Raw genomic sequence first — 21,560 nt, forward strand, 5'->3', positions numbered from 1 at the left:
CCAGAGCGGAGGATATGGCATACTTCAACACGCAAAGGAAGACCAAAGTGATAGTGGACACCAGTCCCGTGGGACTGGGTGTGATTCTGACTCAGAGACCTGGCCAACCCCTCCAACATATTCATTGTAGCCTACGCCAGCAGGAGCCTCACGGCCACAGAACAGGCATACTCTCAGGCAGAGAAAGAGTCTGGCGGTGATATGGACCTGTGAATACTTTCACCTGTTCTTGTACGAGAAGGCATTTACGGTCGTGATGGACCATCAGGGCCTTTTGACGATCTCTGGGGACCCAAAAGCCAGAATGCCCCCCAAGATAGCCAGATGCGGTTTGGGCCTGCAAGACTACAAGTTTGACATCAGACATCGCCCAGGCAAGGAAGAAAACCCAGCGGACTATCTCTCCTGCCACCCAACGGGCATGGCCCGCATGGAGCCATCCATTGCTGACGCATATATCAACTACGCCGTACGCCATTTTCAACCGCTCCCAGTAGACTGGGCTACCCTTATAGCCGCTTCCAAGCATGTCAAGGCCCTCAGCATCGTGACCCACTGCATCAAGTCGGAAAGAATCTTCCATCTGAAGCATCAAGCTAGACATGAAAACAAATCCGTACAGGATGACAGTCGATGCTTAGACTTCATAAAGGATGAGCTGTCCATCGTAGATGACCACATCGTCCTAAAAGGGTGCAAGGTGATCATTCTGGAGGCACTACTAGAGATGATAGGCTGGCACATGTAGGTCATCGGGGGGGGGTGTCAACGAAACTACTCCTTTCGGTAGAAGGTGTGGTTCCCCAAACTGGATGCCGTGGTAGAGGAGATTGTAGGGGGATGCACAACATGCGCTCAGGTGGTGCCACCTCCTCACCCCAATCCATTGCTAATGTCCCCCCTCCCCGAAAACGTCTGGGATGAACTGGCGGTAGACTTCTTCGGCCCTCTTCGCAATGGCACCTATGTGCTTTTACTGAAAGATGAACATTACAGGGTTCCGGATGCGCAGCTGGTTGAGAGCACGGCTGCCACATGCGTGATCCCGGTGCTGGACCGCATGGGGTCGACATACAGAGTCCTGAAGGTTATAAAATCAGACAATGGCACACCATTCTCCAGCCACGACTTTCAGAACTTTGCAAGGTACATGGGGTTCCAGCACAGGAAGATAACCCCCGAGATCGCCTCAAGCCAACGGCATAATTGAGAGATTTATGGCAAGCATCAAGGACTCTGCAGATAGCCACCATCCTCAACAAACCCTTCGAGCAGGCCTTATATCAGCTGCTGAGGGAATACTGACACCCGCCACATAGCACCACAGGGGTGTGGCCTGCCTTAGTGTCTCAGAGACATGTTAGAATGAGGCTACCCGAAGGACCCGCTCATGAGGTGCCGACCCTGCTCGAACAGCAAGCGCAGATCAAAGATCAGGAAGAGAAGAGCAAGATGAAGGACTAAGCAGACACCCGACGGCAGGTCCAGGATTGTGTCTTGGAACCAGGATACCAGGGGATGGTACGCCAACCACAGGGTCGAAAAGAAGACCCCACGTTCGCATCGGAACACCTGATAGTGACCCACAAGAAGGGCACCATGATCACTGCCACTGGGGATAGACAATCGTCTGTCGAGAAACTCATCACAGTTCAAGAAGGTCGTGGCCTCCCCAGCCGTGGGGTGGGAACAAACCCAGGACAGTCAGGATGAGAGACACTCAGATGACATTCAGAGACACTCAGATGAGCCGTACCTCGGAGATGGGGAGGTGTCAGAAGATGACGGCAGTGGGAGAGAGCTTATGCCCCCGCCGGCAACAGGCTTTTCCTCCAAGGCCTCAGAGATCCTGTGTGAAGACTCAGAGACTGATTGAGGAAATTAACTGATGAACCGTGACTGATCTGTCATCCTAAAAAGGGGGGAGATGTCAGGTCGCGAGTGTGACTAACTAGCCTTCCCACATCGTTGTGTGGGATGACCCGTGCTTGGGTCATAGTACGAAGGGACGTTGGGGTTAGGAAGGAGGTTGTTGGGAGGGGGGCATATGAGTTCAGTTGCATTGTAAATGCGAAATAAAGTAGATGCGTGTAACAGCAGCTCCGTCTCTAGCCTCTTCTTCTCACCGGTGGCGAGACCTCGCAGTGCAGCACAGCACCCGGGCAGTCCCTGCGTGATTAGAATCTGATAGTGAGGTTATAGGGGGCGATCGATCAGCAAGAGCCAGTGATTTTAACGACTGGACCCTTCGAATATCCTGGTTCCCCAACAGCGATTTTCCCCCTTGTTTCTCTTTGCACTACTTCAAGAGAAGTGGGAGGAAGAGATATAGAAGAGATATAACCAATAAATGCTTTTACTGTATACAATTTGTATTACGGCGCACTCAGAGTAGAGGGGGTTCCACGTTAGATTAATGTAACGGGATGTCACGTGCTTTTCTCCAGCATCAACGAGTTCATATTCTATGGCAAGACAGGAGGCTCATATTATGCATTTCAATCTTTACTCTGAACCACAGCAGCAAAGAATAAAAAACTTTATAAACGAAATTTTTTCAAAAAACACAACGTTATAACAATGCAATGGGAAACATCCCAGTCCAATATGGTGGGCAGGTCATGCCCTGGGGGTAGCCAATAGGGAGCGAGCCAGTCCCAATATAGGTCCATTCCTTTAGTAACTCCCCCTCTTTCTTTGCTGCTGACCCACAAGCTAAGTCACACCTCTGGTTTTCTCTTAGACTGTGTGCTTTGAAGTGTTAATTATATCACTTGGTTTCAGGGAGCAGCGTTTGGGAGAACGCGTTTCTTTTACTTGATACATTGTATATGCTGTGACTTTCCTCAGGCAAGCGGAGCGTTTGTTTATCTCGCCCGCGTTCGCCTGAGGTGATTTATTCGAGCGTGGAGTTCACTCACATTGTTGTTGCTTTGTAGCCTAGGGAGCTCTGTGGCTCACGCAGTAAGCGTGCTGCCTTGTGAAAGGCAGGTTTAGCAGTTCGTGCCTGCTCTCCGCCACAAAAAATTTATATTTTTATTTTTTCGTAATATGTTCCATTTTCTTTTATAAATCAGTAATAGTGTTACAGTTGTTGTAGGTTTAAAAATTTTGCTTCTTTGCCCTCACACGCTGCTCGCGTGTTTGTGGGAATTCAGACACTGCCCATGTTCTGCCTTGGTGGCCCTTACCTGTGGTTTGTGGCACACTATTAACTTGAGTCCTTACAGCCTGCTCGGCTTGTGTGAGTGCAGCTTTGACCCGGCTGTGTTTAAATAACGGTATATATATATATATATATATATCTCTATTTTACCAAAGTAATTGGTGCTGTCATGGACAAAGGAGTGCTTCCCTCCTCTACAGATGCCAGCACTCAAGTGCGCACTGCCAAAATAAGTGAGAAGGTACTTGAAAACATTGGGGATCAAGCCTGTCATTCCCAGCCTTTAGTGGCTCAAGCTATTCAGTCCTCTTTGGACTCCGCTTTATCTAATTTGAATAATACTTTGGCGTCAGCCTTTGACAGATTAATTACCCGCATTGCGGATTTTCATCCCTCCCAGGACGCTGTCCCATCTGTGGAGTCCCAGGCACCCAGAAAATGTAAGGTTAAAACTAAACATACCCAGGGACAACTCAGTCCCCTAGTGGCCATATCTCCTATTGCTTCCCCTAATGGTAATTTAAAGCGTGGGTGGGAAGAATCTCGACCTCTCTCTTCCACCCCCTGGCCGGCCCCCGCGCCTTTCGCGCCGGTGGAGCCCCCTATTGATGTCTCATCCTCTGACAGTGCAGATGATTCTGATTCGCCCCCTAAGAGGCAAAAAAGGAAGGTGACCTCGGTAGTCCCTCAAGGGGGTCCCCTGCTGGATGGTAGTGGTGTTCCTTTCTTTGATCCTGCCCCGATACAACACCCCAGGTCTGCTGAGTGGCAACCCTCTGAGGAGGTTTCCTCTTTCCTCCAGTTCTGGATCCGGCGCCCTATGGCCAAAGAGGATCGTAATAAGTTACGGGCGGAATGCCCTAGACCGTTGCTCGCCGACAAGGTAGCTCTAGCGCCAGAAATAGACCAGTCTATGGCGGCTTTTCTTTCCCAGAAAGGGAAGGACCCCAAGAAGGGGGTCGATAAAGCGTGGCGTAGTTGTCAAGACAGACTGTTGGACATCCTGGGTCCAGTCACGCAGATTTTTGAAATGGCAGAAGAGGCGGCGTCCTCTAATACCCCGATAGATGTTGACGCATTAAGGGGTTGGATCCAACGTACAGTATGCCTGCTCGGCAATGCTAATGCCTCAATTTGTAGGGAGAGGAGGAAATCATTATTAATGAGGTTGGATTCCAAACTGGCAGACATGTCAGAGAGGGAAGGTGGCCCTGCAGCTCAGGGTAATTTGTTTGGGGATTCTTTCCTGAAAGATTTGTCAGCTTATGTTCACACATTTACAGCGCTGGACAAAGCGCAGGTTAATATAAAAAAGGTTTTTGCCCCAAAGGTTTTTAACAAGGCTGGACGAGGTAGGGCCCACTCCTCTGGCCGTTTTTCCCAGGGCTCCTCCCGCCCCCGACAGTTTGCGCCCCGTGGCGCATACCATACCTCCTCTGCTCGAGGAGCACATAATCAGTTCTATCCGCAACAAAACTCCAGTTGGAGAGGACGTGCCGGCAGGGGAGCCGGAAGATCAAGAGGGCCAGCAGGTAATTTCCGAGGTGCTAAAGGTTTTTTCCCTCAAAAGTTTAGGTGGCAGACTAGCCAGGTTCCTTCCACAGTGGGAGGCTCTCACTTCGGATCCTTGGGTGCTACAAACGATTCAGTGTTATCAGATAGAGTTCTATGCCCCTCCTTGCCAGTTGTCCATTCCCCTTCCTTTGGTGTTCGACAAAGTCAAACAATCCCTTATAGATGGGGAGGTACGGGATCTCATCTCCAAAGGGGCGGTAGTCCCGGCCTCTTACAGGGCCTCTCAGTTCCAGAGTACCATTTTTCTAGTTCCGAAACCGGACCAGGGGTTTCGTCCAGTAATCAACCTGAAAGCTCTCAACTCTTTTGTGGTTTATCACCACTTCAAGATGGAGGGAATTCATTTACTCAGGGATACTCTTCTCCCTGCAGACTGGAAGGTCAAATTGGACCTCAAAGACGCTTACCTAGTGGTTCCCGTCTTTCCCCCACATCAGGAGTATCTTCAGTTTCAGTGGGGGGGTCGAGTGTGGCAGTTTGCATCCCTTCCGTTTGGCCTGTCCTCGGCCCCATGGTGTTTCACCAAGCTCATGCGCCCTGTGATGGCTCTTCTCAGGTCCAGGGGGATTTGGATCATAGTTTATCTAGACGACATGTTGCTCCTGGCCCAGAATTGTCAAACTCTGTGTTCTCATCTGAAATTTACTGTGACCCTCTTACAGGATCTAGGTTTTGTGATAAATGTAAAAAAAATCCATATTGAAGCCTACGCAATGTATCCAATTTCTGGGCTTCAATATAGATTCAAAGCTTTGCATCCTTCTTCTCCCAGACAGCAGACTGTCCAAGATAAAGAAGGAAATTCGTCTACTCCTCAGGAGAGGGAGGATCTCCCTCAGGCAGTTGGCCAGAGTTGTAGGGATGTTGTCGGCATCCATTCAGGCTATCTTCCCTGCTCCCCTACATTACAGAGCACTGCAACGCTTAAAGGCCAGGCATTTGCGCAAGTGTCTCTCTTACTCCCAAATGGTGGAATTGCCGCCAGGGGCCAGGTTGGAACTTCTGTGGTGGCTCAGGCACATGGAGGCCTGGAATGGCAAGGCAATATTTGGCCCGTCGCCGGATGTCGTTCTGGAGTCAGATGCGAGCAGATCGGGTTGGGGAGCCAGATTGGGTCAGGTCTCCACAGGAGGGAAATGGTCGGAGTCAGAGAAACTGCTCCATATCAATTGCCTAGAGTTGTTAGCGGGGTCTTTTGCTGTTCGGAGTCTCCTCAAGGATCAGGGGAATTGTTGTGTTCTCCTCCGCATGGACAACATATCTGCGGTGAGGTACATCAATCACCTGGGGGGTACCAGGTCCAAAGTCTTGGCGGATTTGGCGAGAGAGTTTTGGCATTTTTGCCTCGACAGGGATATTCTCTTGAAAGCGGAATACCTCCCAGGAGTCAGCAATGAGGTTGCAGATTGGAACTCCAGGCACCTGCAGGACAGGAGCGATTGGATGCTGAACAGGTCTCTTTTCGCCCGCATAGAGTCCCTCTGGGGTCCTCTGATGATAGACTTGTTTGCCTCCAGACAGGATTGGTCGGGTCAGTTGGGGTATGCCTTTCCTCCCTTTGCTATGATAGCCCGGGTTCTGGTCCAGGTTCGCACTCAGGCGGTGTCTCTGGTTCTAGTTGCCCCCTTTTGGCCCTCTCAAGTTTGGTTCCCGGCCCTTCTAGAATTGGCAATAGATATTCCCCGTCTTCTCCCTCGCGATCCCCAGTTGCTAGTGGATCCGGAGGGTCTCCCTCACGAGTTGGTCTTGCAGGGACACCTTGCCCTTATGGCTTGAAAGATTTCAGCTCTTCCTGGTGCTTCAGAGGACTTTCGCAAGACTCTATGGCGGTCATCAGGGACTCCTGGGCGCCCTCTACTAAGGCAGGGTATTCCACAGCATGGAACAGATGGGTTAGCTGGTGTGTGGCTAGGCACCTCAATCCCGTTTCTGCCCCTCCTGTAGAGGTGGTTTATTTTCTTGTAGAATTGTTTAAGGAAGGGAAAGGCTACAGAACTGTTAATGGTTTTCGTTCGGCTATTTCAGCCGGTCATCTTTTGGTTAAAGGGGAACCAGTGGGTAGACACTTTTTAGTGCGAAGGGCCCTCAAATCTATCCGTATTAAGGTTCCGCCACAACCGAAATATTCAGTTCTTTGGGATGTTAATGTGGTGCTGCAGCTCTTCAGGTCCTGGCCTCTTAATGAGGAACTGTCCCTGCAGCAGTTATTTGCCAAACTTGCTATGTTACTATGTCTGGTGTCTATTAAAAGGGTCTCTGATATCAGAGCTCTTGATGTGGATAATAAGATGTTCACCCCTCAAGGGGTTACTTTCTTTATCTCACGAAGGACTAAATGCATGACTTCTTCGATATCCTATCCAGCTTTTCCTGAAGATTGTAAACTATGTGTGGTCAACTGTTTGAAATGTTTTGAGATTATAACTGAAGGTTTTAGACCTCCCAATACCTCTCAGCTGCTGATTTCCTACAGGAAACCCCATAAGCCGGTCTCCCCTTCTACTTTGGCCAGATGGATCAAATGGGTTATGCGGGAGGCGGGGGTTGACACTTCCTCTTTTGGTCCCCACTCAGTCCGAGGCGCTATGGCCTCTAAAGCAGCCTTTCTGGGGGGTAGTTTGGAACAGATCCTAAAAGCAGCTGACTGGTCAAGGGAATCAACTTTTAAGACATTTTACCATAAGCGTATTGCCCATGTAGCGGTGAATGTAATGCAAGGGCTTTGAACTTGCATAATATGAGCCTCCTGTCTTGCCATAGAATGTCTAATCCCCCACACTAGCGTGAGATGGGGGTTTAGATTCTATAAAAGACAAGGAGGCGAGTATTATCCCACCCACCCACCCTTACAGGTGTCGGTTGTTGTTTCAGAGGGCAGTTGATGACTTCGATGCAGGAGGAAGTGGGAGATTGAGCTCCAGGTTGCAGAAGGTTTCAACCCCGGCGTCTCCATGGGAGTTTGTTCTTCGTTCCACATGGAGAAGGTGTTCGGTGGTCGTGTGAGACAGATCAGCGTCAGAAAGAGGGGGAGTTACTAAAGGAATGGACCTATATTGGGACTGGCTCGCTCCCTATTGGCTACCCCCAGGGCATGACCTGCCCACCATATTGGACTGGGATGTTTCCCATTGCATTGTTATAACGTTGTGTTTTTTGAAAAAATTTCGTTTATAAAGTTTTTTATTCTTTGCTGCTGTGGTTCAGAGTAAAGATTGAAATGCATAATACTCGCCTCCTTGTCTTTTATAGAATCTAAACCCCCATCTCACGCTAGTGTGGGGGATTAGACATTGTAATAACGTTCTCCATGAGAATCCAGGTTAACCTTTTCACTGCTGGTGTAGAAGCGAGAAGGAGTACACCAGGCTGCATAGTCTCCTCCTTAGGTGTAGGTGTATCAAACCATTAAGGTCGACCATGAAAGAAAGCAAGTTCTGCTCTGCCGTTGCCTTTGAATACTCAGATACTTGGTCACCTACCAGAATCAGTGCCACCTTAATTCATTCTCCCGTTCCCCCTTAACCCTGTTTCGCTTTTGTAATGGGCGACTGGGTAGGCATTGGTATGCTTTCGGCATCCCTCTGTAGTCTGGCGCCCGTTAATGTGGTGTACTGGTGGGGTACCAGAGGCGTTGTTAGGGGGGTCTAAGAGGGCTATAGAACCTGGTCTTTTGGTTGTAGCCCTGGATAGACGCTCAGGGCCTACAACCAAAAGGCTAGATGGCTAGCCCCCAGCCCAGACAATCCCAACATTAGCGTGGACCTGGATCTTTTCCAGACCTAGCAACACCACAGCTGCTGATTTTTGTCTTTACACTGGGATCATGGCTTGGTCTGTGTCTGAAGCGAGAACAGAAGGTTAATGAATAAACGTCTTTACTGGTGCTCAGGATCGGACAGGCCTATCAGGAAATACCCGAAGTGCCTGCCCATTATTCTTGGATGGAGGCGTTTGGTTATGTGCCCACTCATTGACTGTCCATGGCCATGTTAATCCCTATGGCCATTCCCACCCAGTAGCCCCTCCCCACCCACAACACCTCCTCATGGGAACTCTTTCTGCTCGCTTTAACCAATACCTGTGCCTGCCAGTGTTTTTTCAAAAGCAGTCTTCTGATAGTTAATGACTTCATTGAAGTTGTAAACCCGCTACTGGTGTAATAAAAACGTCTTACCAGGTCTGCCTTCAGCCTCTCGATTTATAAGAACTATGCATGTCCTTCACTGAAGTCCTGTTAAAACAAGCATTGCCAATAGCTTTGGCTTGCCAATTTGCCAAGCACTGCTGTTAGAGGCCCAGGCACTCGCACCATTTTGCTCCTGCTACCATCAATGGCCAATTAATACCACTACGTCTGTGCCTACACAGTTGCCATTGCCATTGCTTGTTTTCACTGGGGCCTGGACAGATGTTCTGTGGCAGTCCGACCCTGTGGGGCATGCATGTGCTTGGGGATCTGTTGTAAACAACCTAACACTAGGACATCTGCATTGCTAGGCCGGAACCCTTGGATCAATATAGCCTAGGAGCAAATCAATCTTTCCCTACTACACATAAACCTTGACATATAACAAACGCAGCAAACAGCTTAGTGCCTCCACTCAGGACTAGACGGGTCACACCTGGCAGGCATGAGCAGTGCTGGAAGGTGAATAAATGTACTGGGGGGGACTGTCGCCTCTTTGGAGGGGCAGGGTTGTGAGAAAGGGGGGGGGGCGAAGGGGCATGGTCCCCGGTCAGGTTGCAACACAGTATCTCTTCATAGAACCCAAACCTGACAATTTGCATAAAAGCAAAGAGCATTATGGGATCATAATGTCCACAATTCTAAATGTTAAACATGTCCCAATAGGTCTTATAGTGATTCAGAAACAAACCCTTTTAAGCAAACAATGGACTCTTCTGTCTTGATTGGTCACAATATTCACCCTAATAAAGAGATGTCTATAAATTGCAGGACATATCAGTTTGGACAGCTGCAACACTGGGTGCTAGTTACTCTTGACGTGCGACGGGAGGAGTAACGGTTGCAGTGGGCAGGAAAGAGGCGCGGCGTGTGAGGAGGTAAACGCTTTGATATTTTTGGAAGTGGGCGGACCCAGGCAGGGCGGAGCGGTGTCTGGGTGGAGGGAGCTGGGATTAAGGAAATTGAGTGGACTCTCTAGGAGGGTGCAGGGAGAAAGTGTTCTCAGAGAAAGTGGTAAGAATGGGAAAGGGGGTGGGAAGGCTGAAATGAAGGGAGGGGTGGAGGAAGGGGAGAAAAGGGGCAGAACTCTGACTGTGAAGTCTACATCTGTGGAGGGGGGGAGCGGGGAAATGAGGGGCAGCATCGCAGCAGGTCTCCACAAAAGAATGATGGTGGGGGACGGTTAGGGATATTTCAGGGTTGGGGTCCCAGGAAAAGTGTATTTTGGAAGGGGTGGGGGCCTCAGGAAGCGGTGTGCCCGAGGAGGAGCAGATGCAGTATGAAAGTGTGTGGAAGGTGGTGTTGAAGCCAGATAGCCATGGGAAAACGTTTCAGGGGGAGAATCCGATGGTGATTGCTGGATGGTTGAAAGAGGCTGTGGGGAATATCACTCGGGTGCAAGTGGTGTCTGGGGGACGGTTGTTAGTGGAGGGGTTGGGTGCTGATAGTAAGGCTAACATACTGGAGATGGGTTGTCTGGGTAGGCGCGCAGTGCGAGTGTTTGATCAGAGTGGTGTGTCGTGTAAGGGGGTGTTGTATGGGGTCCCGGTGACTGTGAATATGTCTGAGGTGGAGGAGCAGCTGGCAGAGGTGGGTGTAGTGGAGGTGTGGAGGCTGGGGAGGAGAGATACACATGGGGATGTGGTTTCTACAACTGTGGCAGTGAGGTTTGCGAGAGCGGAGTGCCCGGAGGTGGTGAAGTTAAGATATCAGAGGTTTCGTGTGAAAGCTTATGTAGCATTGCCTTTGAGATGTTATAAGTGTCAGCAGTTTGGACATGTGGCGAAAGTATGCAGGAATGAGAGGCATTGCGGGAGATGTGGTGGAGATCGTGATATTAAAGAATGTAAGATAGAAACTCCAGAGAAGTGTGTGAATTGTGGGGGGGGGGCACTCTACTGCGTTTAGAGGGTGTGAGAGTCAAAGGGTGGCGAGAGAGGTGGTGCAGGTGAGGGCTGCGGAAGGTTTATCTTATGCGGAGGCTGTGGCTAAGGTGAAACCGGTTCGAGTAGCGAGTGAAATGTGTAGGAGAGAGTCGGTGGTGGACGAGGATGCGGGAAGGAAGGGAGTGGTGAGAGGTGAAAGGCGTTGAAATGGTGGTTATCCCGAAAACTGAGTTTATGTGTTTTATAATAAATGTGTTGGAGCTGGTTCAGGGGAATTTACCAGTCAGTGTGTTGAATCTTACGAAAGGAGTGATGGAAGCGGGGAGGAGGTTTTTGAATGTTGTAGATGTGTCGGAAGAAGATGTGTTCAAGAAGGTTACTAAAGTGCGGAAACAGAGTGGGGCATCGGCCTGAGAATTTTGCAGTGGAATGCGAGGAGTTTGTTGAGGAATGGGCAGGAGTTGAAAGCAGTGTTGTGTGGGGAATTGAATGTTGATGTGGTTTGTATTCAGGAAACGTGGTTAAGGGGTGATCTGAGTTTTGTGATTCCGGGTTTTGAGTTGTTTCGTAAGGATAGGACGGAGGGGAGAGGGGGGGGGGGGGGGTGTAGCTGTGGCAGTTCGGAAGCGGTTGGTTGCAAGGGAGATTGTGGTAGATGGAGCAGTGGAGGTTATCAGGGCGGGGATTCGGGTTGGAGGATCAGAAGTTTAAGTGTTGAATTATTATAATCTGTGTGAGGTGGTGCAGGTGGATGTACTGTCTGAAGTGATAAGGGGACATGTGGGACCTTGTGTTTTATGTGGTGATTTCAACAGTGCCAATACGTTGTGGGGCAGTGATCGGACGGATGCAAATGGAGAATTGTTGGAGGGTATGGCGGATGAATTGAGTCTGTTTTTGCTGAATGACGGTTCGGGCACACGATTGGATGTGAAGACTGGGAAGTTGTCGTGTTTGGATCTGACCTGGGTGTCTGCTGCGATTGCGGGCGAATGTGACTGGATGGTGCGTGAGGATGGGGATTTGGGGAGTGATCACTCTGGCATTTTAGTGACTGTGAGGGGTGAGGTAGGGGTCAGATCCCGGATGATTGGGAGTCGGTTGAATTTTAGGAAGGCTGATTGGGAGTTACATAAGAAATTGTGTCAGGAATTGATTGTTTCTCGGGATAGGGATGAGGGGGTGGATGAATGGAATGAGCATTTGTTGCAGGGAATGAGAGCGGCGTCGATAGCGGCAGTTCCGGAGGTAGAGAAGGGGAAAGGGGGGGAAGGTTGAGGTTCCTTGGTGGTCGGTGGAATGTTCACGGGCTGTGGCAGTGCATAAGAAGGCGAGGGCCAGGGCAGTGAGAACGGGAATGTTGGAGGATTTGTTGGCATATAAGAAGGCGATGGTGCAGAGGGTGATTAGGGAAAGAAAGCGTGGATATTGGAGGAGATATTGTGGGTCTTTGGGGAGTAATTCTGATGTGGGAGAGGTTTGGAAGTAGTTCAAGCGGATGTCCGGGTTAATGAAGTCGCAGGGTAGCATGTCTCCGTTGTTGAAAGGGGTAGAGGTGATCAGTGAAGATGGGGAGAAACCGAATTTGTTGGGGGAACATTTTGTGGGAGTACATAGTTCAGAGAACTTCCCGGAAGCAGTGACACTAAGTATGGGAGTGGTTGAGGAGGAGATGCGGGAGTCGTTGGTGAATGTTGGGCCTTGGGAAGAGCAGTATGAGGCTCTGTTTTCTATGGCGGAGTTGGATAGGGCGATTCGGAAGGGGAGGTGGTCAAGTCCAGGGGTGGATGGAGTCATGTATGTATTTTTGGAGAAGTTGTCGGTGGAATGTAAGTTGGAGGTGTTAGCATTGTTCAATGAGATCTGGAAGAGTGGAGTTTTACCGAGTTTATGGAAGAGAGCGATTGTGGTAGCGATTTTGAAGAATGGCAAGGTTGCGACGGAGTGTAAGTCATATAGGCCGATTGCTTTGACTGTCGTGATGTGTAAGGTTATGGAACGGATGATAGTTGAGTGCTTGGGGTTTTATTTGGAGTCGAATGGGTGTCTGAGCAATTTTCAGAGTGGGTTCAGAAAGAATCGTTCAGTGGCAGATCCATTAGTGAGGTTGGTGAGTGGAGGAGGCGTTGTGTGATGGGGAGATGGTGGGGGCGTTCTTTTTAGATTTGGAGAAGGCGTAGGATATGGTGTGGAAGAATGGGTTGCTGGTGAGACTGTTGGAGATGGGTGTGAAGGGGAGGATGTTTCGGTGGATCAAGGCGTTTTTGGCTGACAGGACCTTTCAGGTAAGAGTGAGGGGGGGTGTTGTCTAAGGTTTGGAAGATGGAGAATGGGACACCACAGGGGAGTGTGATTAGTGCGATGCTGTTTAATGTGATGGTGGACGGTTTGATTCAAGCTTTGGAGGGTTTCGGATGTCAGGTGGATTTCTTTGCAGGTGATGGTGTGGTATGGGTAAGAGGGCGGAGTTTTTTGTTGATGCAGAATCGGTTGCAAGCTCCGATAGTGCGTATGGAGGAGTGGTGTGGGAAATGGGGCTTTTCGATGTCTGTGGATAAAAGTGTGAGTATGGTTTTTTCAAGAAGAGTGCAGCAAGGGTTGGACTTGGTTCTGAAAGGTGAGAGGGTGAAAAGCGTGGAAGAGTTTCGGTATTTAGGGGTGATTTTGGATAGGAAGTTAAATTGGAATTTGCAGGTGAATGGAATGGTGGATAAGAGCAAACGAAGGTTGAATTTATTGCGAGCTGTGACTGGGAAAGAGTGGGGTGCTCAACAGAAATGTCTACGAATGTTGTATAAAGGGTTAATTTTGAGTGTGATGGATTTCGGATGTCAAGTGTCAGTGGGTTTTACGGCAAGTCAGAAGTTGCGGTTGGACAGGGTTCAGACAAGGGCTTTGAGGGTGTGTTCGGGTGTGATGAGGTCCTCTCCAGCGAATGCGGTTCAGGTGCTTGTGGGAGAGATGCCGTTGGGGTTGAGGAGAGATGCGTTGAATATGAGATGGTGGGTGAAGTGCAGTGCGAAGAGCGTGGCTCATCCGGTGCGTGAATGTTTGAAGTATAATTGGAGGTTTGATTATTATAGAGATCGATGGAGGAGGAAAGGGGGCACTTTTGGGTTTCACATGTGGGAAAAGGGAGTGCAGTGGGGTGTGGGCGATTGGATGACTGTAACTGATACGGATTTGGAGAGATGGCCGAGGTGGATGATGGGGTCTCCAAAGGTGTGTTTGGAGTTAACGAATGTGGTGTCGAAGAAGAGAGGATTGCGGAGTGAGATCAAAGCTTTTGGTCGGGCGTATGTGGCAGGAAAGGAAGGATGCAAGGTGTTTACGGATGGTTCAAAGGATCCTGTGTCTGGGAGAGTGGGTATGGTGTATTATCTGGAAAGCACTGGGGAGTATAAAGTGGGATGATTGACAAATGATGTGTCCATTTTTATGGCTGAGTTGGTGGCGATTGCATCAGCAATTGATAGGGTGTGCGAGTTGGGGTTAGATAAGGTGGTGATATTTTCAGATTCATTGAGTGGGTTGCAGGCGATTATGGCAGGGGATGGTGATAGGAAGGATGTGATTATGGATATCAGGAAAAAGATTGATCGGTGCGTACATGGGAGAATGGATCTGGAGTTGGCGTGGGTCCCCAGTCATAGTGGTATTTTGGGTAATGAGTTAGTGGATCTGGCGGCGGGTGAGGGTATGAGAAGGGAAGTGGTTGATGTGAGATTACCTTTAAGTGTGGATGAGGTGAAGGCGGTGGTGGTGAGACGGGTCATGGATGAGTGGCAGGAGAGGTGGGTGAGTGGGGCGAAGGGCAGGTGGATGTTTGGTCTTCGTGGGAAAGTGTCAGTGAAGGTGGATGCGGGGAGTTTGGAATGGAGGAGGGGGGAGGAGGCGATGCTGAATCGATTGAGGATAGGGCATGTGGGGCTGAATGATTGTCTGTTTCGAGTGGGGAAGCGAGAGTCGAGGGATTGTGCGGTGTGTGGGGTGCCTGAGACTGTGGGACATTTTCTACTTAGATGTGAGAAACATGTTGCAGAGAGAGAATTGATGAGGGTTCGGTTATCTGCGCTGGGCGTGGCTGAGTTGAGTGGGAAGGCTTTGTTGGGAGGTGATGGGGTGAGTGGCAGGAAGAAGAGCAGTGTGTTGTTGGATTTTGTGAGACAGACGAGGAGGTGGGAGGAACTGTGAGTTTATGTGAGCTAAATAATGTTTGGTGGGTTAGGTGCACATCATCCTTTAGGATGGGGAAGCGCCTGCGTGGGTCCGCCCACACTTTCGATAACTTAGAAGAAGAAGAGGCTGCAACACTGTATGTGAGGTTTTGGCAGTTTATGTATACAGTCTCCAGTGCTGAGTCTTCTGAAAGCTCGTTGAAAAACGGGTTACTCCTGTGTGCAATAAGTGTGATAATGCAGCTTGGTAGATTTCTCTGTGAGCCCATGGGCCTGGGAATAGGGCAGCGCTCTGTGGCACACGTGAGCAACCTGCACTTCGACAAGCAGTCTGCCTGTTGAGTCGCAGGATCTGGCTCAGTCATGGGCTAGCCACTGGGCCTGGGGGACAGAGCAGCACTACGACAAGACTTTTTCCAAGGTGCCGCTCCGTCTTGTTCCGGCCCATTCCCTGCTCTGGGCATGGGGCTGTCCGATTATGATGGTAGTAAGCGTATAAAAAAGAGGATCAAACCATGCACACAAGAAAGCTAAACCCACTCTGCTCTGGGATGAAACACTATTTTATTTTCAGTTGTCATCAGGCTATGGTACCCTTTCTTACGTGGTTATTTATCAACAAATAATATCACATTCCTTTTATTTCAAATGAAATGTTTGTAGTATAATTCAATATATTTTTAACAACCGTCTAGCCTAACCTTGACTGCACCTGCTATAACCTTCCTTGTGTGTGTTTGCTTCTGTGATTGTGCTTCCAGCTGTGCTAGGTTGCCACCTCCTAATTCCACCTTCAGAACATCTGTTCCGTGGTTGCATGGTGTCGTCCCAAGGTTTAAACCCTTGCAGCATCTCCCATCCCAGGACAGAATATATATGGGTAAAAGTACCCCCAAGTGTACCTGCTAGGCATCGACGAGTTCCGTGACCACATAGAGCGAAGGCAGAGTTCCGTTTTTAAGGTCACGGAGCTCCGAGGTGACTTGCAATATCCTTTTCACATATGTTAAAGGTATTTGTACCGCGCACCGTCACCAACAGAGTTGGTCCCCAGGTGCTCTAGTGGATCTGCACACGAGAAGGCGGGATGCGTTAGTAGGGTGAAGAGGTAGTAGGATAGGGAGAGGAATGGTGTTCTGTTGGCAGCTTCATCTCGGTGTACACCGTGCGCTGAGCTTTGGTGCGAGAATCGGAGCGATGTCAGCCCACGTGTGCTGTTGGTGTGGTTTATGTGTTGTTGCAGTGAAGTGCATGCGGCTTGCAATGCGAGAGGTGGTTGTGTGAGTTTTTGAGTGAGTTAAGTATGTACACATTTTGAGCTTTATGGTTAGTTGGTTATTTGTTTTGCAACTAATCTTCACTGCATGGCTGAATGCCTGGATTTCGGGAATCCTGCATGGTGTGAAAACAGCTAGATTTGAGAGTCCTGTATAGTGGGAGAGCAATTGAGTATATTACCATACACATCTGGGTTTGAGAAACAGTTGAACGATTCATTAAAATCCTAAAACACAGCCAGATTTGAGAGTTCCATATAGTGGGAGAGAGGTCTATGCCTAACAGAACAATTGGGTTTTTTGCGCAGCGCACTCCCTGTTGTATTCTAATGAACTATGTATATTGTTGTATTCTAATGAACTATGTATAGTGAGATTGGAGTGTCTGTACTCCTTCATGGGTGTAGGAGCAGGAGATGTGGTGTCCCCTTTCCCTACTATCTGTGTGAATTTGTCTGCTGGAACTTCGGGTGCGGTACAGGGCCGGGATGCTATGGATGGGTCATATAGTGCTTCAATCTTGGTCATACCACTTACTACTACAGGGATTCTACTTGACCCGCCCATGCTTTAGTCTAGTACTAAACTGCTAGTAAAGTAGGAGTCATAGCTGTGGCTCCGATGAAAGCATGGACTTGTACCAGAGGGCTGCTATGGGAGTATGTGGCTGTGTCCTGACATCTTAAGAGAAACTGAACTAGACCAAAGAGCGTCCAAGGCATGATTACTAGGCTGCACGGATTCCCCCGCGAGAAACTGCAAGAGGTTCATTCCAAAATGGAAAAAGCTAGAGGAGACACCAACAAACCCCAGAAATCCATCAGGCTCCTGGCACCCATCACACAGCAGACAACCCACAGCTACCACATTTTTCACCCTATCACAAACACTGAAAGCAAGGGGGTGGGTTGTTTCTGAGCTGTGCCAGATGTCCACTGCTGCAGGTTACCTCACCAGCCACTCACCTTTTGCTGGAACCAGAGCATGTTTATGTTTATTAATTTATATTACGCACCTATTAACCCGAAGGCTTGAGGGCGCAGACAAGACAATACACATAGAAACAAATAAACAACAGTAACAAGAAAGATCATAATAAATGGAGGTAACCAAACGGTCATACAGGCGACTTGCTCCAAGACTGAAATCAGAGAATTAAATTACAATTTGATGACCCTTTAGGAAAATATTTGCAGCATCTAACAAACGCAGGTAGAGAGCTCATCCCACAGCCCACTAGAATACAGTCGCTGTTGGGTAGAGAGCACCAGTCACTCAGCTCTAGCCTTTAATGATCATTAGATCATTGAGTCTAACTACTCCTGGACATGTTCTCTGGCGCATCCATGCAAGAATCTTATGTCGCAGTGCTTCTTTGGTCTCTTTTTCATTAGTTTTGCGAATATTGGTAATAAAAGTTTCTCTCGTCCATTACAAAGTCATAGGAGTTCAAGTTCCTTAATTATGGCATTTGTGCTTTTTTTAAATTGTAAGTTTCGTGAGGATATCCTTTTCAATTTGGCATTCGTGGCTGTGGAATGATTAACCTCTTTCTGGCCACTAATTGGTTCCTGCGAGGATGAAGATGGATCACTTTCTTGCGTTATAACTTCACTCGAGACTTTTGCTTTTTCCTTGCCTGATAAAGGTGGCCCGAAGGATCCCGAAGAATCTTTCGTGCTTCATCCGTTTGCGTGGCTTGGTCTATCATTATCTTTTGTGTGGAAGTTGGACAGGCCATGTTTGCCCTCGGTGCCCGTGACAAAACATCCGCGCTAAAAAAGCAATGGGTCTCAGAAGCAGAATTTACCTTCCGAGACCGTAAATCCGCTAGCCAGTCATTTAAAGCGTCTACCAGGAGACCCAGGTCAAACGGTTCCTTACAAAGAATTAGCTCTTTGGCAATATTAGCCATGAGCACTGGCCATTGTGAGGACACCGTGTGCTCTGGTTGATCAAGTTTAAGAATTTCACTTCCATGAGGAGCGGGAGGTGGTAGAATTATAGGTAACTCGGGGTTAATCGCTGATGGACCAGTTGCCAATAACACATTGTTATGTGCATAGCCTCCTCTTTACCAATCCTATGCTTGGCACCAATTACGCCAGTCATGTGTTTTGTGTCGGCGGTGGTACCACATAAAAATCCAAATACATATGGTAGGGGATCTTGCTCTCATGTGTTAAACTCCAGCAGTGCACAAACAAACCTACCACATTTCCTTATCAGTTAATGCAAAGCGAAACTCAAAGCTATTTTATATGGAAGGAATTTCAAACGCTTGTCATAACTTTAAGGGCTGCAGTGGCAGCTGGAATTCTGGCTGAAGCGGCAGCCAGAGTGTCGTCGTAACAGAAGCGTAATAACGGATTACAGAGCTGAAGTGTTGTCATTTCTTTAATACAGGTCAGCAGTGATGTCACAACTAGCGTGTAATGAGAACATTATTTACAGGTTTTCATACGGGTGTTGCAGGCTGCCATGTCTTATCAAACAATCCTGAGAACGAACATTGACAATTTGCAGCTCACTTTAAGGTTCACTTTAAAACCAGGCTCAACGTGGTGCTCATGCCGAGCTCTAAAGAAAAATACCTCAAGCCCACAACAATCTCTAGCCCCTTTTAAATGGATCAATCCTGATTGGTCATTCAGTATGTGGGCCTAGTCCAAATGTCATAGTCCAGTCTCAAGTCACTCTGGGTCCTGCTGACCAGATTTCACCAGCAGAGGCTTAATCGCTCCATTGAGTTCTGCATTTAAAATGTAGTGGGGCCAGCACTGCGGACAAGAATACACAGTGCTGACCATTGGGCAGATTTTCCCGGATCCAGCAAAGAAATGTCTCGGATCTGGAAAATCAATTTGCGCTCTTCAAGTGTTTGTGTTTTTGATCTGCTTTAAACGTTGCCGAAGCTGGGATTTCAACCAAGATCGTAAGGACCAGGAGGCTCGAGAGACACCGCCAAAACCATGTGATCGTCTGTCAGTTCGCCTGTGAAATTGCTTGTTAGGATTGTACTCTTCAGAAAATATTCAATAACAGTTTAAGATGTTAAAAGGAGTGCACGTTTATACTTAAAACATTATAGGAAACACTCCTCCTCTCGACTTATTTTCCAGGTGTTCATGACTTATCTCCTGAAATGTAAATGTATCTTTATGGGGGCTGAGAAAATTCTCCAGAGCTCCTTAAACCCCTCACCCCCAACCACTGGTGGGATCTGTTGCAGAGAAAAGGAACTCAGCCCCTCTAAGAGGGAGGAACTGCAACAGGAGGAGGGAGCCGAGGGAGGAAAGGGAGGGGACAGGAGAGGGGAGGGACATTGCTGTATGGCAGGGGAGTTCCTAGGTCTGGAAAAGACCCGGGGCTAAGCTGATGTTGGAACTGTTGGGACTGGGGGCTAGCTAGTCTTTTGGCTGTAGCTCCTGACATTCTATCTGGGGCTACAACCAAATGATCAGGGGCTATAGCCCCCTTAGCCCCCCCCCTAGCAACGCCCCTGCTGTATGGAGATTAAACAAGGGTAGACACGAGTTCTTGGTGTCCATGTCATTAATGGATGCTATTATGAGTGGGCCGCAAAAACTGGCGACGAAGTGCCAGGACCCGCAACGCAAGAATAGACAAGCAGCTCGTCTAAGGAGTGGCTGCAGGCTGTGAGGGCAGCCGCTGAATATGGAGGCCAGGTCACAGAAAGGGAGCGATGGCGAAGGTCGTCACACCAGCCAGCGGGCTACAAACACCCACGAGGCTGACATGACGTTCCGGAAGGAGGCTGGACCGGGAAATAGCTGCGAAGCGCACAGCAACTCCGTCAGAGCAAGGACAACACGTGCCGCTGTAGGAAACAGATCATGGTGAAGCAACGCCTAAAGTCAATGCGATAAGGAGGACCGCCCCCGGTGGGGGGAGGAAGATTAAGAGGAAAGCAGCAAACCCATGCCCAACACAGTCACGGAGGAGCCATTTCATATAACACACAACTCGTGTTAATCCCCACAACCTCCCACACGACGGGGCTGGTTAATACTGTCAACACGCTGCCCTGACATTGTTCATGCCCGTACAGCCCCTGCAGCTAAGGACCCCGGGGCAGGGGACGGCTCCTGCAGTGGGGGCTCCGGGGAGTGTCTGCAGGTATCCGCAGGGGAAGCCAGCAGCTAACAGACACCAACAAAAACTAAGTGTGGCATGGGTGGGGTGTAGAGCGATTACTCTACACCAGAAAGCCCTCGTCACTCTACCTTGCCTTCCATAACAGACTGGGATAAACTTAGACCATGCATACTTAGAAAGATATGTGACCACAGCCTGATTTTATCCATGCTAGCGGGGAAATGTTGCCTTGCATTGTATCCTAACATACCAATCAATGTTAACAAGTGTCACTCATGGAGGGAACTATGGACGCTAGCCCGTGTTACACTGGGATAGGTTAGTGAATGTCGGCATCAGCCTCACTTTAATGGAATTAGGAAGGTTAGCATGTACCACACTTAGAATCAAGAACATTAGCCTGCACAGTATCTAGATAGGATTGTGGATGCTAGCATATGCCACACTGGATAGAACTCAAATACAAATGATAGAAATATGAATGCTGACATGTGCCATACTTAGATGGAATTCTTAACCTTGGCATTCCTCGCAGATGGGATTATGAATGCCAGCAGGTGCCACAATTAGAATCGAGACCATTAGCCTGCGCCGTACCCGGATAGGATTGCGAGTGTTGGCATCTGCCGCACTTGGATGGAATCGTGAATGTTGGCATGTGCCACACCTGGACGTAATCTTGACCATTAGCCGGCGTCACATCTAGAGACTTAATCTTAAAACTTGCCAGCATCTCACCTAGCTAGGTTAAAATGTCAGCATAAGCCACACTTAGATAGAATTGTGATTGTTAGAATTTGCGCAATTAACCAATCAACTAACCATTTCACCCCTCTGAATACACCTCTCAAACACTATCCAAACACAACCACAAACCTATAACACAGCAATCTGCACAAACTTCACTACACTGCAACAACAAAACAAACCACACAGACTTGCACAACAGCACACGATGACTATTGACCAGAAAACACCCCAAGCCCAACCAACAGAATTCTGGATTGAGGCCGCCAACAGCACATCACTGCTCTCTTGCACTTTTTCCAGCTTACTCCCACTAACTCAACCCCACATCAGAGTGCCAGGGGACCACTCCAGTGGATTTAGTGTGCTGTACAAATATCCTTTAACATTAACAGAGAGTGGACAGGCCCACCCCTTGGGTGTCCC

The 21,560-nt window shown here is 48.8% G+C and overlaps 1 protein-coding gene and 1 long non-coding RNA gene across 3 annotated transcripts in view; one reads left to right on the top strand and one right to left on the bottom strand.

Moving 5' to 3' along the window:
- The window catches only part of CCDC102A (coiled-coil domain containing 102A), a 659,386-nt gene that overhangs the window by 470,342 nt on the left and 167,484 nt on the right, over window positions 1-21,560 (bottom strand). The gene's annotated exons all lie outside the window — the stretch shown is intronic.
- Window positions 4,314-7,966, top strand: LOC138566873 (uncharacterized). Its single transcript, XR_011302056.1, has 2 exons — window positions 4,314-4,698; window positions 7,613-7,966. It is a non-coding gene; the product is annotated as an uncharacterized lncRNA (long non-coding RNA).

This window comes from Ambystoma mexicanum, chromosome 1p, assembly GCF_040938575.1.
Source record: "Ambystoma mexicanum isolate Mex_15411 chromosome 1p, UKY_AmexF1_1, whole genome shotgun sequence".
NCBI classification, from domain to species: Eukaryota; Metazoa; Chordata; class Amphibia; order Caudata; family Ambystomatidae; genus Ambystoma; species Ambystoma mexicanum.